The sequence below is a fragment of the Grammomys surdaster genome, unplaced genomic scaffold, assembly GCF_004785775.1.
Source record: "Grammomys surdaster isolate TR1022 unplaced genomic scaffold, NIH_TR_1.0 125807, whole genome shotgun sequence".
NCBI lineage: Eukaryota > Metazoa > Chordata > Mammalia > Rodentia > Muridae > Grammomys > Grammomys surdaster.
Genome location: NW_021620638.1, coordinates 1,386,967 through 1,405,522, shown reverse-complemented (window position 1 = coordinate 1,405,522; position 18,556 = coordinate 1,386,967). Strand labels below are relative to the sequence as shown.

Sequence of the window (18,556 nt, the reverse complement as noted above, 5' to 3'; positions counted from 1 at the left end):
ATGTGCACGTCAGACGAGGGGCCAGTTATCTTCACTAAGTGTGTGTTAGGGAATTGCAGATCAAGGCCCAGAGGGTGATGATATTGGACAAACTTTTCCTGGGGAAACACAACACATACTCATTTACAGATTAGTAGCCCATGGCAGACTCAAAGTCCAACTCAGTGAAACAATATTTTTAGAGCTAGTTACAGGAACACAGGTGAAGGGTTGCTTACAGAAGCAGCGATGACTCAAAGACAGTTGCATGATGAAAACCAATGCCAGCATGGATAACAGCTTATAAAGGCTAGAAATCTGACCCTCATTGCACAGCAAGAGAGTTCAGCAAGTTGAAGAGTGTCCTCTTCTTGTGGGTGGCTCAGTTCATTGGAGCCTCCCCCAGGCAGCTCAGCTGGTCATTGTTTCTTCTAGGCAGTTTGACCTGTTGTTGTTTCCTCCAGGCTGCTAGGCTTTGCTCCCTGTTTTCTTTGTAGCTAGGGTCTTCTGAGAGAACTCTCAAGCAGTCTTTGTTGTTTCCTCTTGAGGAAGGAGGAACCTAGTGAATATGGTCACTTTCAGGTATATCCTGAAAGTGTTTTGAATTGTTTACTACTTCCTGTCTTAAGGAGCTTTGCTGTAGGCTGGAATGTTTCTATCTCAAGGAAACTGCCACCCAACAGAAGGAAAGATGTTCTTGGCTTCCAGACTTAATTTGGCAGGTTCTTAATTGGTTCCTGGATTTTCAGGGCCTCCTTTCTCATTCCTGCCAGAGCGACTTTGTAGTAACCCATTTTAGTGTTTGGAGGATTTAGAGAAGGATTTTGTGTGAGAACAGTGCAATATCCTAAAGGAAAAAAGAAGATTATGGATGATTATGATTATAGGATTTTCTAGTGATTCTCAGTCTCAAATCAAAATCTTCTGTATAGCTAGCTTCATAGTCTTCTGTCATTTCCTCCAAGGAATCTGTGTCTAAGGGATCTGTAGTTCTAAAGTCCTCTGCACTTTAATAAGTGCTGATTCTTTAGACATATGTCCCCGTGTATTCATAGGCTGCATCATCTCTCCAAGTTTCCCTCTAGCAGTTTACTGCCCCGAAATCCTCGCTTGCCCCTGCTGTGAATCCTAGCTCCTACTGAGATCTGCCTCCTCATACAGCTCTTCTCTGAGCACATTGTAACACAGTCTTTTTTCCAGCCTTTTGTTTTTTGAGCCATTTTTATTACCTGTTGCTTTTATTTGCAGTTAATAAATTCTGTATGCAATGTAATTTGCATTTCTTTTGTGAAATTTATTAGAAGCTTCTAGTGGCCAGCCTGTGGTTTAAGATGTTCGTGACCTGGGGCCTAGTACACTGATCTCTCTGGTCTGGGTGTATGCCATGGATGTGAACTTTTAACAGCTAAGATAAAAGTAACGTTTTGATAGTCTTCATTTGCCACACTTTAAAGAACATCTTTCCATATATTGATGGGAAGTTTGTCTCTCCAGGAGAAACACAGATACATAAGTTTTTCCTCAGTTATCATGTTTTTATAGTATATTTAAGGTACAATTCAGTAGATGAAAATATGAGTTAGATAGACCTTTTAAAAGGGCATTAATTGAGTAATTTTGCATTTGGCATTTCAGGGTTTTGTGTATCCTCCCTTAATAGTGGCAACAGGAATAACAATGATTGCCATCTAGTCAATATGTACTGTGCCAGGCATCATAAATGCACTGTACATCATGTTTTGTCATATTCCTATAGCCCTAAGAGTTCCACAAAGATTTCCTGTTTCATAATTATTCACAGGCTTGTCCACTGGGCCACCGGGAGGTATTCTGCTAGGAAGGTACTCCATTGATTCCAGGACTGTTCAATAAGCCACTCAGGCAGGCGTTAGTAAACCTAGGTCTCTCTGTTGGCTGGTTCCGCTTTAGCCTCTCCATCTATTGTGTTCCTCCTTAATGATTCTTCCCAGTGACGGCAGTCAGCTTTGAACGAAAGCATACACCATCATAGGTGTCACTGCTCCATGGCTATCACTGACATTTTCAGTGACTTGTTGGGTGAAGAAAGCCAACAAACGCTGCATTTTCTTAAAAACCAGAGGCCATCTGGCCTCTGGGCTGGGACATTACAGTAGAGACTATGCTAAGCCCTACAAGGGTCTGGCAGGCTAGCTTGCAGGAGGTGGGTGGGCTCCTGGGCAGGCAGATTAGCAGGGTGCTTAAAAGTATGGACTTGGTGGAGACTGATTGGACTCAAAGTCAACATTTCCTCTGGGCGTGACCAAGAGAGGTTTGCAATTTTGTAAGAAAGAATTGGCAGTGTTCCTAAGTCCTTTCTTGCTTGCATGGCACTGTGAGGGAAGCATTCAGCTCTCTGGTTAATGATCCCGCCATTAGCAGCCAGATCTCCTTCTCATGTTATTCAGAATAGATCGAGCATTCTAATGTTTTAGCCAAATCTCAAACCAATAATCAAAGCTTCTTCTTGAATACATTAAACCAGATCTTCCTCTTGGAAAGCTGCGAACCTCAAGGAATTTAAACACTGATTGTCTGGTCAACAGCAACCGATAGATACCAAGCTCCAAATAAAAATACCTGAATTCAGATGAGGTTCTTAAGACGCTGTAAGGTGAGAAAAATCAGACAGAATTGTGACAGAACTTCTTTGTAACCTATGCTGCAGAAACTAGAATTCATAAGATTTCCTTGTAGTGCTTTTCTTAAGCATCCTGGGATGCTTACCTCTGGTGCTATGAGCCTGATGATTCTTATTTGTGAGGCTGTCCTGTGTCTCCTGGCATTTTAAGGGCATCCTCACTTTACTCATTAGCTGCCAGTCGCACCTCTCTAGCAGTGTGATGAGCAGAAGTGTCTAGACATAGAGGAAATGTTGACTTTGAGTCCAATCAGTCTCCACCAAGTCCATACTTTTAAGCACCCTGCTAATCTGCCTGCCGAGGAGCCCACCCACCTCCTGCAAGGGAGTCTAGCCTGCCAGACCCTTGTAGGGCTTAGCATAGTCTCTACTGTAATGTCCCAGCCCAGAAGGCAGATGGCCTCTGGTTTTTAAAATATCCCTCGGGCGGTGGATAGAATATCTATGCTCCTGTTCAAAATGAACCAGGTGAGAGCTCCCTAGCTTGGCTTTGCATTAGGATTGCCCAGGAGCCATTGGAAATACAAAGGAGATGGATGAGTGGTTTGGGTCCATGGATTACTGTTTTTATCCAGCTCCCTTGGGGGATGATCTCATGGTTTGTATTGCATTTGAAAATACACTGTTGTGAGGTCTGGGCATTTACTGGCTCTGCTGGCAATGTGTCTGGCTCCCACAGCAAATTTCAATGTCTCCCTTAAAGCCGATGATCTATTTCTGCGTCAATAACAGTGTCCTAATAATTCTGAGCCTCTCCTTGCTTTATACAGTAAAGTAAGGAGTACACACATAACACCTTTAAAAAACTTATCCTCAGGTGAGAAATGTGTGATAAGCCAATGATATTACATTAGGCTTTTTCTGGAATACTGTTGGTGGGGGAAGTTATCCCTCGTCTGATTGTTGCAATGCTTGGGTTTGGTAATGTAGCAGCTATTTCTTAAACTTCCTTTAAAATAATATGATTATGCTAGATCCTTTTCTGAGTCTTTCCACTCCCTCTCCACTTTCCTCCCTTTCCACTTTTCTCTGTCTCTCTCTGTCTCTCTCTGTCTCTCTGTCTCTCTCTCTCTCTCTTTCTCTCTTCCTCCCCCTCCCTCCCTCCCCCCTCCCTCCCTCCCTCCCTCCCTCCCCCTCCCTCCTTCCCTCCCTCCCTCCCCCTCCCTCCTTCTCTCTCCCTCTCTCTCTCTTTCTCTCTCATAGCATAGTCTAGAACCTCATATGATAGAATATTATATGAATAGGAAAAGAAAAGCAACTAATGTATTTCTCTCCCCAACTGTATTTAACTGAGCAGGAGTGAACCCCAGCTCCCATGCTGTTCTTCGTTTTGAAGAAAAGCTTATGTTTTGCCCCCTCGCTGGTTGGCGTGGGGCTATCCTGAAGCCTACCCTCTCCCATAGAATCTATGCATAATGAAGTCTGGGCAACTCAGGGCAGAGTTTTGAGTCAATAGTATTCGACTGAAAGTTTGTGACTAAAGCTTTCTTCATTTCAGCAACATTTTGAATGTGTCATTCCTTGTATTTCATTTTTAATAGATCAGCTAGAGATTAATGTGTAACGGGACACACACAGACACAGACCCGTTTGCATGTGTGTGCACACACACACTCACTTCAGTATGAAGGACTCTATGTTCTTGGAATGATGACCCTTGCACTTTATAAATAAAGACAGCTTCTGACTAAGGTGAAGTGTGTCCAGAGCTCCAGAGAGGAGAAGACAGTCATGGAAAGGAACCTCCTGCTTGCTCTTCTTTGTGTCTAGCACCCCTCAGTTGCTAAGTGTGTCCTTTCAGTCATTGCTGTCTCAATTATGATGACAACTCCTTGCATTTCCCACAGATCCTCAAAGAAATCAGTGCTGGAGAGCCTCCTTCCTAAATGGTTCAGGACTCTGCCTATGTTCTATCCTTTCTGTGGCTTCTAGAACCCGTGTCCTTATCCCTTATGGACGTTGCCAACCTTTGTAGGGTCACAGTGGCTTATGTCTGTCATCATATGTCACATCCCTTCTGGTGTTCATAGAGTCCTTTCCTCCTTAGTCAGGTTTTCCTGAACTGTTAATCTCATTCCTTGCTTCTCTAGCTGACATTCATTCTCCCATCTCAGATGAAGCATAGATTCCTGAGAGGAAGCCATTTCTGACTCCTTAGACTAGATAGATGAGGGCTCTTGTCTATACCTGTAACACCAGGAAGGACTCCCCTTGTCAACCTTGAAGCCCTTGTGTGATGATCCACATTGTTCCAGAGTGTGCCTTGTGCTTGCAGTGTCTGGTGTATGGCAAAGTCACAGCTGTATGCTGTTAGCTGAGTAAAGGAGAGAGATGACGTTACCGTTCTTCGTGTTTATTGATAAATACAGTGTAGCACAATCTTGAAAAGGGATGGCTTTTCACAGGGTACCACTTTCCTTATTCTCATTTAAGATTCTAGGTGTATTTATGAAAGCCTCATGAAGATCAACACAGTGACTGTGGGACAAGTCTGTGGTAACATGGTCGGACTTAATACAGTTTTCATTGGTGACAGGATGATTCTAATTTCTAGCTGACATCTCTGACTTCCCAATCCATATAGATGACTATATGTCTGCTTGTGTGCCTTCCTAGGAATCTCTAGTTCTTCAGTTTTAAATCATCTCTACTCTAAAGTTTCCTTTTTTCCGCTATGTAGTTTTCTTCCTCCCTCCTGGATAAGGAAAGGGTCATCTTACCACCTCGGCTTAAGCAAAACTGTGTGGCTTCCTAGATTCCACTCTCTCTCAGCATTCCACCCACTCAGCCATTGTAGACAACTCTCCCTCCACTGGGATCTTGTGTTTTACACCTGCTACTGAGTCCTTTCTTGTCATTGTTGAAGAAAACATCCCCAGAAAACTGAAACATGGTACAGCATCAAGTCTTGTCAAAGGAAGAACTTTATAAGAGAGTCAATAGTAACTACAAAAACAAAGACTATGAACATAAAGTAGATAGTTATAAACCAAGAACAAGGAAGCATGAGAAAAAAACCAACTAGAAAACCTGGAAATGAAACATTGCTAATAGGTAATAAAATAAAAGGTATAGTATGCCAAATATTTAAAAGAATAAAACACATAAAGTGATTTAACTAAAGAGAGAATTGGTTAAAAAGGATAAAAGTTGGATTCATCCAAAAGATAGTCTTTAAAAAGGGATGAAAATTATGAATGTCAGGGTCTACTGACAAAGTCCCAACTTATGACCAATGGTCAGTTCTACTCATCAAGAGAGAATGAATGAATGGAACAGAAACAATATATAAAGAAAATTTACCTAATATTTTATTCCTTTGGTACTGAAGAAAATTTGACCATGAGAAAGAATAGGATTTTGGTGACTGGATGACTCAAGGCTTTCTCATCAGGAAACTTGAGGGCATAGTTTTCTGTCCAAAAAATGGAAAAGCAAAAGGCTTAAGCAGGGGGATGAAGTGGTGGTTTGTACTTTCAGATGGTCCCAATGCCACTGCCACAGACCAGCCTTTAACAAGGGAAGCAAAAGAATCAAGTGATCTCTCTCCTTCAGTGATGGCAGTTTCATTGCCATGGCCCCTTAACAATGTCCCTCCTCAGCAATTGTGCCCCAGGCTTGGCCTTGTTCAGTGACTGCATCTTTCAGCTTTCTCTTGGGTTTTTACTGGCCTCTCCACCTCCAGCGAATGTGTGTTGTTTGAGAATACAACCCAATTATGCCCCTTTTCCCATTTAAAAACCTGGGATGCACCAAGCTTTCAAGAGTTTCTGTATATGACCTAGGTGGTTCAAGCTTGCCTTTTCAACCTCTTGTATTCTTGTGATGGTGGGAACTCTTCCATATTCATCACAGGAGTCCATTTAGCTATTCCTTTTTATTTGTTGTTGAACTGTCAGCCAGAAATGACTGAGGATCTTCCCTTGCTACCTGTTATTGTTCCTCTCTGTCTATAGGCAGAATAAAGAGAAAAGTTTGAGGTGTTTCCTTAAGGCGAATTGACAGAACTGGGACCCAACACTACAATTTGAAGGATAGGGAAGATGGAATATTCATTGCAGGCCTGTATTTTGACAGGCTACAAGGAGACAAGTGCAAATTGAGAGTGTGGAGGTAACAGTTGAGTTTGAGCTTGTGCATGAATACACACACATTTGAAGCAGCCTGAGAGAAGGAAGGACCCTGGTGCAGCTGGCCTGGAGGTGATGATTTAAGTATTCAAAGTAAATAGGAAGCTGGAGTGGAGAAGCTGATGTAAAGAGTTCCAGAGTTGGACGGGAGAGATGGCTCAGTGGTCAAGAGCACTGACCTCTCTTCCAGAGGTCCTGAGTTCCATTCCCAGAAACCACATGATGGTACACAACCATCTGTAATGGGATCTGATGCCCTCTTCTGGTATGTCAGAAGAAAGCTACAGCATACGCATATTAAATAAATAAATAAATAAATAAATAAATAAATAAACCTTAAAATAAATAAAAATGTTTTGGAGTTAATATTGAGTTTTTATCATGATTCCTGTGGATAATGGGTGAAGAAGGATTACCCTCTAGTCTCCTGGACACGCTAAAAGATTATAAATCATGTAATATTTATCACCAAGATTAAGCACCAAGGTACCTAGAGTCACAGTATCCTTCCATTCTGATGGTGTCACCTGTGTAGCATGGCTTTGAGCATCTTCCGTACACAGCTTCATACAGTTTTCTCAGCAGTATAGTAGGCTTAGTAATATCCTCTGATATGAGAATGGGATTTGATAACTGCCACTGTTGCTAAATATTACAGTACTTATCATGTGAGGATAGACAGTAAAAGTCTAACTAATACTTTGTTGGAAGCAAAGAAATATAGAGACTGTGTGCCCATTGTTTGCATATGTTAGATTTTCTTTGCACAGCCTCTTTTAATACTCTTCAAGCCCGCACTTCTGCCTCGGGTTGTCACCCTCACATTAATAGAACATTTGTTTCAGTTATGAAGTCCAATGCTTCTCCAGTGCCTGCTGGCAGACACCTCAGCAAACCCATTGCAATTAAGACAGTATAAATTGGCATAGTATACCCACTCACAAATATGTGAACTATTTGTGTAGTGTATGAGAGACCAGTCAGAGCATGGCAACTTGTTCTTAAAATTGCCACAACTATCAGTTCACTCCTGTACTTTTTGGACTGCCATGTGCTAAGTAGTTTTGTGTCAGCTTGATACAAGTTAATCTTATCTGAGAGGAGAATAAGAAAAAATAAGTAGGGGGCTGGAGAGATGGCTCAGCCATTAAGGACACTGACTGTTCTTCCAGAGATCCTGAGTTCAATTCCCAGCAACCACATGGTGGCTCACAACCATCTGTAATGGTATCTGATGCCCTCTTCTGGTGGGTCTAAAAGCAGCTGCTGTGTACTCATAAAATAAATATGTGTATGCATAAAATAAATAAGTAAATCTTTACCCCTTGGCGCTGGCGGTCACGGTGCGTCTCATTGGCGGCAATGGAACTGTGCTGGGAATCCCAACTTCCGGCGTCAAGGGATTACAAGCAATAAAAACAATAATTTCCCTAAAAAAAAAAAAATAAGTAATGCTTCCATAAGATGGGGAGGGCCTGCCCACTCTGGGTCATGCCACCCTTGGACGAACATCTTGGGTTCTGTAAGAAAGTAGGCTGAAAAAGCTTGGGGGAGCAATCCAGCAAGCAGCACCCTCCATGGCCTCTGCTTCCACTCCTGCCTCCAGGTTCCTGCCCTGCTTGAGTTCTTGTCTTGACTTCCTTCAAGCCAACTAAACCCTTTCTTCCCCAAGATGCTTTAGCCATGATATTTCGTCACAGCAATGGAAACCTTAACTTGAGACAAGTGACATTTCTCACTTCCACCTTCTTTGGAGTTGACAAAGCTTTCGATGATATTTACAAAAGGTTTATTTAATATGTATAGTTTCTGCCTGCATGTATGTCTGCAGGCCAGAAGAGGGCACCAGATTTCATTATAGGTAGTTACCGAGCCACTATGTGGTTGCTGGGAATTGAACTCAGGGGCAGCCAGTGCTCTTAACCTCTGAGCTATCTCTCCAGCCCTTGGCAAGTCTTTCTCAATTCTGTTTAAACTGAGCCTGGATCCTTCTTTGCCATGAGAATTTGTGTGGCTTATTCATATATAGTCCCTTAGTTCAGTCACTTTCCAGTTATCATGGTAGACAGTCATATTTTGTCATTCTGGCTTCTTATGTTCAAACTGTGCTTATAAATGTAGTTAAGTTTCAGTATATTATCTTGACACACATAAGTGGATTATTTGACATGGAGGCAGGTAAGCAGATCACAAGACCTGAATCAATTTGCAGTGTGAAAAGAGCATTTGATGGTAAGGGTGGGGCAGAGAGAAACAGGCTACTATAGAGGCCGGAGTCATCCTGAGGCAGTTCTTAGAAAGCTTGATGTTGAAGAAGGTTGAGATCGGGATAGGAAGTAAGAAATTGGTTCTTGTTGTCAGAGACAATGAAATGTAGCAAATATTGGTATGAGCAAAATTCAACAGTAAGCAAGTTGGAAGAAGGCTCAGGAGATCATACAGGGCATAGGAACTACTGTGTTGTGATTCAGTTTTCTTCAAAAAAAAAAAAGGAATTTCTCTTTCATTTGAGTAGGGAAACCTCAGCTTCTACAGAGTGTATTAGAGTTTCTAAAAGAGATAACTTTATCATTAACCCACTAATGTGTTGGGGATAATTATTTATGTCTTTGCTTATCTTCATAGGCCAGTGTTTTTTTTAATTATACTTTATTTTGGTTAAACAATATTTTGTTAGTTTATGAATCTTGAGACAAGTACCATTTAATAAACCGATTTTCAAGTAAATCATCATTTGTCCAGAAATAGCAGGCAGGATTTATCATTTTATTTTTGATACTCTGGAGTCTTGTTTTGGTGACTCACATTGCAACTGTTGTCAAAATACTTATTTTGCAAGAAGTAGCTATATTTGCCTCTTGGAAGTGTGATTCTTGTTGTTTTCTTTCAGATCAGTTCAGTTTTTGTTGCGAGGACAGCTGATGTATGCACACACCACTCTGAGAACATACCACATACCTCCATACTGACCCCGCGGCTCAGTGTGGAGCCGTCACAAGATCTTTGGAGGACAATAAAGCTAACAGAGTAACTGGTGTCACTGACCCAGTGTCCAGGCACCCTGGGAAATAGATGGGCCATTGTACATTAAAATTTCTCCGAGTCATATTGTGCAAGTTACAGTCAACATTCGAATGCTTTCTCTGTGGTACCCTGACATTTGGAAGCTGGGTTTCTTTTATTTCTGGGACAACATTACACATAACTGCTGTGCAGAATCTATTCAATGAGTTTCCATCTATAAAGCAAAGGAAAATCCCCAGCACTGTGCAGTACTGCTTCAAAGTGTCAGAATAAAGCGGCTGCCAGATTCTTTTAAAGCACTGTAGAACGGATTAAGAATCTAGGACCAAAAACTTGAGATCTTTATGGAAATAGTTTTCCAATTAAGGGGCAGTGAGTTAACGGCTCTTTGGGAAGGTCTAATTCATGGGGACTAGAGGTTGCTTTATCTTCCTGCTGTGTCTCTCCTCACCTGCTTGTCTGCACTTCAGGAATAGTGAGAGACCATAGACAAGAGAAGTTTCATTCTTCAGGATTCATAAATTGCATACCGTGTGAAGACCTGTGCACCTGGGAACTGTTAGAGGGTCTCAGAGGCTACTATCTTAAAAGCAAATAGACTTTCCTTGGTTAAAGAAGTAAAATACCTTTAAGAATAAAGATCAGGATGAATTGTCACAGGCTAGAGTCACGTTAGAGCAGGAGGAAGGATTGAATATATAGGAATTTATTTAATTTCTTTAATTAGGAGTGTTAAAAGTAAGTATCAGTGAGTGTCTAAACAGGGAGATTACATTGAATGGACCCATGTGGGGGTAACATTTACATATCTTAGTATGTGCCACATGCCCTTCCAAGGGTCTTGCCTCATGGTCTCAATTTTATGATGCTACTGTGTGCAAGTGTTAGCTTTTAGTGTGGTTTTTGGAAGAGTAAACACACACCGAGAAGAGAGGCAATGTACCTAACTTTACAAAACTGGGGGCTACAGAAGATAGGATGCTGGCCCTGGATATTTTTCTGAAGCTGCTCAGAAGGTCCTATCAGAGAAGGTTGGGGAACTAAGAAGTAACAACGATTCCGAGTGATTCAAGGGTCCTTTCCTTTAATTTCATCCCCTAAGCATGTTTTTCTATGTCATAAAACTATTCTGAGTAAGCGTACTTCTGATGGAGTTGACTGCCGTTTTACAGAGATTCTTGTACATAGGGCATCCTCAATCCTAAACTGTGGCTGGCACATTTAGAGAACTGCAGCCCACAGTGCCCTGTCACTGACAGGGGCGTGGTTACATCAGCTGGGCTGCTGCCAGCTGCAGCAGGCAGGTGGCAAGGCAAAAATGTAGACAGCAACAGATTGGAAAGCTTGAAGGTGAACAAGGGGCTTCGTAAAGTCCCTGAGCCAGGAGTGTTGGTTGGCAGTCAGGAACAGGTGGCCGAGTAGCCAGGAGCAGCCAGGATCATTCTATGCTGGACTGGGAGGATCTCTGATGAGGTATAACAGCTGAGAGGTCTCCTGGGAAAGAGCCTCCTGGCAGGCTGGCCTGGCTTCCTCCTAAATAAGCAGCCCTGCACAGGTCTCTCCTGCCTTAAAGGGACATATGCCCTGAGTTGACAGAGTAGTCATTTTTTTTAAGGAAAAAAAAAAAGGCAGACAAAAGGAGAAAACTTGTTTTATAACGAGGAAGGTTTCATTTTAAAGATCTCTGTAGAGCCATGGGTCTGCGCAGGGGTTACTTTCAAAACCAGTCCTTAGAAGAAGCATCAGGAAAGGAGATCAAGATTCTGAACAGCTATGATACTGCATTTTTCTAAAGGGAATGGAAGAGGTAGAGAGGGAGAGAAGAGGGAGAACCGGCACTCGTGTATCAAGAGCCATGCCAGAGATGCAGACTAGAAATGAGCTGCTAGAAAAGGGGACATTTCAGGATTCTAGCTTATGTTATGAAAAGTGGATAGAAATATTTTTATGGGGAATTTGCTTTCTACCCTTACCTACTTGGATCAAGTAAATGAGATTAAAGAATTATTTTGGAAACTAAAAGATAAAATGAGTAGAATAAGTCCATTAAAAGGATGGACCTTCTACTGGTGGTGTAACTAAGTGGCAGAGTACTTGCCTAGCAAATGCAAGGTTCTAGGTTCAAATCCCAACATAAAAGACCTAGGCAAAATTCTCAGCATATACAGGGAGAAAGTAGAAATAGTTCTCAAGATGGAAAAGAAAACTAAGTTTGTAACTGTATGTATTAGTACATGATGTCCTGCCAATCAGGGCATCATATACTATGGGAATGCAGAGTTCATTTAACAGATGGGTTTGTCTTATAAAGATTAAACAGTTCAGCTCACAGTGGCTAAAAGAAAAGGAGAAAAGATTGTGTCTCGGGCCGCTGTGCATATAGAAATGTGGCCATGGTAGGATAGTCCAAGTTGTTCTGAAATGCAGGCCTGCTCTTCTGACCTTGGTTCACTGCATAGTTGAGGAAGGTACTTTTAACTTCCAAAGCAAAAAAACTTCAGAAATTTAGCTGTTAGGTTTTTGTATACATTATAAAACCATACATAAGCATTTCTTTTTTTTTTCGAGACAAGGTTTCTCTGTGTGTGTGTATCTCTGGCTGTCCTGGAACTCACTTTGTAGACCAGGCCAGCCTTGAACTCAGAAATCCGTCTGCCTCTGCCTCCTAAGTTCTTAGATTAAAGGCGTGTGCCGCCACTACCCGGCAATACTTTACTTTCAACATGTGCATTCTAATGGTTTCCAATAGAGTCTAAAACTGATCTTGAGTTCTTTGGGTGGCTTTGGCATTACATTTTAGACCTAATGTTATTTGTTTTTAGGCTTTTTCTCTCAATGAATTTTCTAGTTAGATTTAATTGTAAATTTAACATAGCCCATAGTCACCCAAGAGGAAAGCCATAAGTGAGGAACTGTCTGAGTTAGATTGGCCTATGGGCATGTCTGTGTGGCTTGTCTTGATTATTAGTTGATAAGGGAGTGCACATCTTGCTGGTACCATTCTTAGCCAGGTGCCCCTGAACTGTTTAAGAAAGCAAGTTAATAAGCCTATGAGTAAGCCAGGAAACAGAATTCCTCCATGGTTCCTGCCTCCAGGTTCCTTTCTTGTATGCCTTTCCTGATTTTTCTTGATATGGGCTGAGACCTGAAAGTGTGAGCAAAGCATCTTTCCTCCTCAAGTTGACTTTGTTCATAGGGTTTTTATCATGGCAACAGTAAGGAACCTAGGACAATGAGCAAAAGGAAGGTCATTCAATGAATCTTGGGAAGTCCTGAATTGAATTGAGGCTGAGGCCACTGTACTCCAATCTTGAAGAACTAGACAAAGACAGAAAGCACAAAGATGTACTTGTGGAACATCTTAGACAAGTGTTATCTAGCTAGCTAGAATCCAAGAGGAGACTCAATGTTTCTGTTAAATGGAAACCTATAACCTATTGGCAAAGATGGTGATTGGCTTATAATTCACTGGTCAGCCAGGCAGCCAGCCAGCCAGCTGCTGCCAAACTCAAGGTTTATACAGGAAATGAGAAAGCTATGATACCAGCTCTGTGCTTTCCAGTTTGGTATCTTATGCTGACTTCAGAGTAACCTGGCTTGCCTGTTGGGTATTGCTTACTGAAGGTGCTGGATCATGGTCTGTGTCTCTTTTATCATCTGCAGAGTTATTCTCATCAGCTGGCGGGCTCCAAGCCATGCATAGCATTTCTCCTGAGATTGAATTTGTACAGAGTAATGACAGCTTCTGTGTGTCTATGAGCTTATGGCCAGCAGCTGTTGAGAGCCACCCAGCAGTGGAATATTTTGTTAGAACTTGGAACCCAGTCTATTATCCCAGTCTCCCCTTTATAATAGTTTGTATTTTTACTTACTTATACATTCCTCTTTCTTAAGTCATTTCTTTATTATTTGACTAGTGATTTGAGAAGTAACCCAAGGTGTAGTTTAAGCAGGCAAATATTCTATGGGCACAGTTTTGGCTTTTAAAGAATTATTTATTTATTTTATGTATATGAGTACACTGTCGCTGTCTTTAGACACACTAGAAGAGGGCATCAGATCCCATTATAGACAACTGTGAGCCACCATGTGGTTTCCCGGAATTGAACTCAGGACCTCTGGAAGAGCAGCCAGTGCTTTTAACCACTAAGCTATCTCTCCAGCCCCAGCTTTGGTTTTTTAAAGACACTTAGTCTTATGGGTTTCCATTTGATAGAAACATTGAGTCTCATTTTAGATTCTACTAGTGCCTACATACTGTGATACTAACTCTGAGGGCGGACAATGGAGGAGTTACAGATGAGCTAAGATTCCTTTTTCTCAAGGGACAAGAAGAAATGACAATATGCAAAGTACTCAGGTGTGAGTCATCTTCTGTTCCAGGTGAAGAGAGAGAATAATTATGTCTTTCTGGGGAGACCAGGGACATGTACTTGGAGAAGGTGGCTTTGACACAGATGATAGATAATTGGTAAGATTTTAGTTGTTAGAGGTAGAACAAAGCAAAAGGGGACATTTCAACACAGCATATGACAGTGAAAATCTGGATCTAGCTCATTTAACCATCCACAGAATTCTGAAGCAATTGTTATTTGTACAGAGTAGAATTTCTTGACAGCAGACTCTGGAAGGCCTTACATCTTAAACTTAGGGATGTATACATTTCATAGGAAATAGTGATCACTGAAAACCCAAGGAAGATATTAGAAGTAAAATCTGAATGAAAAATTGAATTTTGTTTAATTGCGGTTGACATGGTGATTAGACAATTAAGACTAGGTATGTAGAGACCCACTTGCTGGGGACTGGGGTGAAACCCAAGAACAAAGTGGTAGGCACAACTTGAAAAGGGAAAGGTGGTGGTGGTGATAAGGACACAATGAGGACATGAGAAGCAGTATCTTGTAAGTGTTTGTGTCCTGGAAGGGAGCAGAGGAAGGCAAAAGCAGGACACATTCTCTGAGATATGCCTAGAAGACCTGACAAAAGCAAGGACATGAAGTGTAGGAACTCATAGGCAGTAAGTTGGAGTTGACTTGGTTGTGCACACAGTGATGATGAAGGGCCACAGAGAGTTTGCGCCATGCAAAGTGAGGAGTCATAGTGGGTAGGGTTCCATTGAGAGTGTGAAGGGTCACAGTGGGTGGATACCTCCATGAGGGTGAAGGGTCATAGTAGACTGGTCACAGCGAGGTGAAGCGTCATATAAGATAGCAGCTAAAGTGAGGGTGAAGGGTCATTGTGAGTCAGGTACCATAATGAGGTGAAGGACCACAGAAGGTGGGGTACTAAAGTAAGGGTGAAGAAGGGTCATAGTGGCCTGGGTACCACAGTAAGGACCAAGGGTCATAGAAGGCAAGGCGCCACAGAGAAGATGAATGGTCATAGAGATGAGAATAATAGAAGATCATAGTGGGTGATGTGCCACAGGGATGAGGGTGCAGGGTTACCGTGGGTGGGGTCCCAAAGTGAGGGTAAAGGGTCAGAGTGGTTGAGGCACTGTAAGGAGAGTGAAGGGTCACAGAAGGTTGTATGCCACAGTAAGTGAGGGGTCATGGCAGGGTAGAACAGGGAGGATGTGAGGTGGTGGTACACTCGCCTAGATGCAGAGCTAGCTAGTGAAGCAATCTTGCTCGTCGTCACATTGAAGCAGTGTTTTTATGGCCTGTGCAACTGAATTTTGAGAGAGACTTTAGCAATAGAGCTATGCCCTTGGAATTGTTGAAGTCAGTGATCTCCATGAGGGTTGACTGGTAAGAGCAAGGGAAAGTTTTAGACTTGAGAAGCCTGAGGTAGAGGGAGGAAGGAGGTATTTCTTGGAATTTATTGAAAGGGTATATAGCACGGATTGTGTGGAAAGGAGGTCACCAAAGGAAGGACCAAAAACAATGTCAAATGAAGCTGACAGGAAAAAGAAGGTGTGAAGTTCTCTAGGTCATTGGATTAAGAGTTGATTAGAACATCTAGGAGAAGGGTCAGAAAGTGGGCCATGGGGCCAGCCCCAGCCTTATGTAACAGTCATTTTAATTGGCTGAGATGCATGTTCAGCTCACTAGCCCCAGTCTTATGTAACAGTCATTTAAATTGGCTGAGATGCATGATCAATGTTCAGCTCACCATTGTTCCTTTCCCTCACCTGAGGCTGAGAGTTTTTGTTTAATCTTTCTGTATTGAGTTTGTCAGCTTTTGTGGCTCCATGGTCTTTATTCTTTTCATATATCTAACTTCAGAATGGTCCAGATATAATAGTATCCCAGTGATGTCTGTTCTGAATCTATGGATCAGAATGAACTAAAACCCAAGTCATTGTCTGAGTCCTGGATTTAGAGATTTGTCTTGGTTCAGAGCAGGGGCTTTGGGAACCTTGTCCTTTTGCAGCAGGCATTCTTTTCTGGCTTGATTTAATACTGAAGCCTGGCCTCACTGAAGCCTGGCCGTGTTACCTGTGTCTTGTTTTTGAGGGCACAAGATTTGGGAGAATGGGACTCTGATAGGACCCATCCTTACACCCCCATATCTTGACAGGGTCTGCCAACTAGAAATACAAAGCTGTTATCTTATTAGAATGAGGTGCTCTTTGGTTGATATGCTTGTTTTTATTTTGGAGATGGTCTTACTGTGTATCTCAAGCTCATCTTGAGTTTGAGATCCTCTTGCCCCTGCCTCCAGAATCCTCAAATTACAGGCCTGTATTCATGAAAATTTGGTTTCCAAAGTTTCTTGCCACTTGGCTTAAGAATACGTTTGCTTTCCAGTTCACAGATGCAGTCAGTGCAGAGTCCCTGGCAAAAGCACAGGACTAGCATAGCGTATAACTTAACTTTATACCCCAGTTAACATTTCTTATTCTCAAAGGCGATCAACTAAGGATGAAAAAAAGTACCTGACTCTGACCATTTCTCAAGAATTCTTGGTTCCCCTGGACATTATGCTAAGTGAAATAAGTTAGATTCAAAAAAGCCAAATATAAGTTTTAAATTATATGAGGACATTAGAATAATTTCTTTTTTTAAGGGTATCCAATTGGTTTATATGTTGGAAATGCTCAATTAACAAAATGCCCACACAATTAGAATTGTTAATCCAGTTAACTAACCTAGATATGAATAACTAGCTGAGACTACTAAAGATACGTGGACATCTCCAGCCATCTTTTCTCCTTCCCCCGAATAATTTCAAGTTAAGCATTAAATGGCATTTACCAGAGCCTACAAGGTGGTATCTGCACATTACAGAGAAAGAGAACAATTAATGAGAACAGGGGGTACATTTGAACAAGAGGGACTAATTTAGATGTGTGCTAGGTATTGAACCCAGAGCTTCACCCATCCCAAGTATGTGATAAGATACCACTAAGCCATGCCCTAGTGCAAGAAAAATAATCAGTGCCTAGTGTTTTGAAGGACTGTAGAATAACTTCAAAAATAATCAGCTGAAAAATTTGAGACAGCTAGTAAAAATGATTTTGAGTATTTCAGGTACACAGAAATGATGTAGGTGTAAGAAAGTAGATGTGTTCTTACCCTGAGCCGATTTCTATGCACTGTGTAACATGTATTGAACTGCCATGCTCTACCCCATAAATGTGTACAGGTGCCATATATCAATTCTAATGTATCTAAATAACTAAACAAAAGGTAAACTTAAAAGAAAAATATTTTTCCACCCACTCTATGCATAGCTGTAGGCAGAAAGAGACTCTGGTTTGTGTCCACAGAGTGGGATATGATGGTGAGGTTCTTGGGAGTACTGCACATCAGCTCAGCCCTTCAGGGAGCTACTGAAGCCTGAGGAGGGCTACAGGAGGGGATGGAGACAGGCAGCCTCTTGCTCAAGGCCAAGGATGAGTCTTGTCAGCAACGCTGCAGGGCAAAGAGTCTTTTGCTCTTTTAAAATAATTACTATTCAGTTATAACAATTTAGTTTTCATAACAGCCTTTAGGGATGGGTAGCAGCTACCTTCATTTACAGATCAGCTAGTGATGTTTAGAAGATTGCAGTTTATACTGCAGACACAGTAAGCTCAGTGTCTGAACTTGCCAGCCGGAGTCACAATTTCTACCACCCTGATCTCTCTTCAGAGACGCAGGAGTACTAGCTTTTTTAATGGGTGCCTTTGGCAGCCCCTTACTGGTTCGTGACTTGCCTTCCTCTGTTCCCTGTCTGTACCTTGTCTGGGATTTGTTCTGGTTGACACACCCCTCTCATCCCTCTTTTCTTGCTGACAGGCAGTGTCTCTGCTCCTTTCTCCTCACTGCCTTCCTTTTGTTTGGGGGAGGCAGAGAGCACAGCTGTGCCAGTTAGAGCAAGAGCACAGCTGTGACCAGCCACCTGTTGGTTGCTTTTCTCTGGTGGCTCAAGCTGCAGAATAAGTGGCATTTACTAAGGCCACAGTTGGGTGAAAACACTACATACCTGTGAGAACACTTGTTCATCTCCCCAGTCCCATCTGCTACATGTTCTCATAAAAATATCGTGGATCAGGGGTAGCAGAGGTAGCTTAGTAGTTAAAATCTCCTACTGTTCTTCGAGAGGACTTGAGTTCTGTTTTCAGCACTCATATTGGGTAGCTCTTAATCAGTTGTAACTCCAGTTCCACGGGTTACAGTCACCTCTGTGCTTGCTCCCTCTTCCTCTCCCTCTGTCTCTCCCTTTCCTTCTCCCAATCTCCCTCTCCCTCTCCCTCTCCCTCTCCCTCTCCCTCTCCCTCTCCCTCTCCCTCTCCCTCTCCCTCTCCCTCTCCCTCTCTCTCTCTCCCTTTCTC

At 42.2% G+C, this 18,556-nt stretch overlaps 1 protein-coding gene across 1 annotated transcript in view; it reads left to right on the top strand.

Moving 5' to 3' along the window:
* The window catches only part of Elmo1 (engulfment and cell motility 1), a 503,321-nt gene that overhangs the window by 100,935 nt on the left and 383,830 nt on the right, over window positions 1-18,556 (top strand). The gene's annotated exons all lie outside the window — the stretch shown is intronic.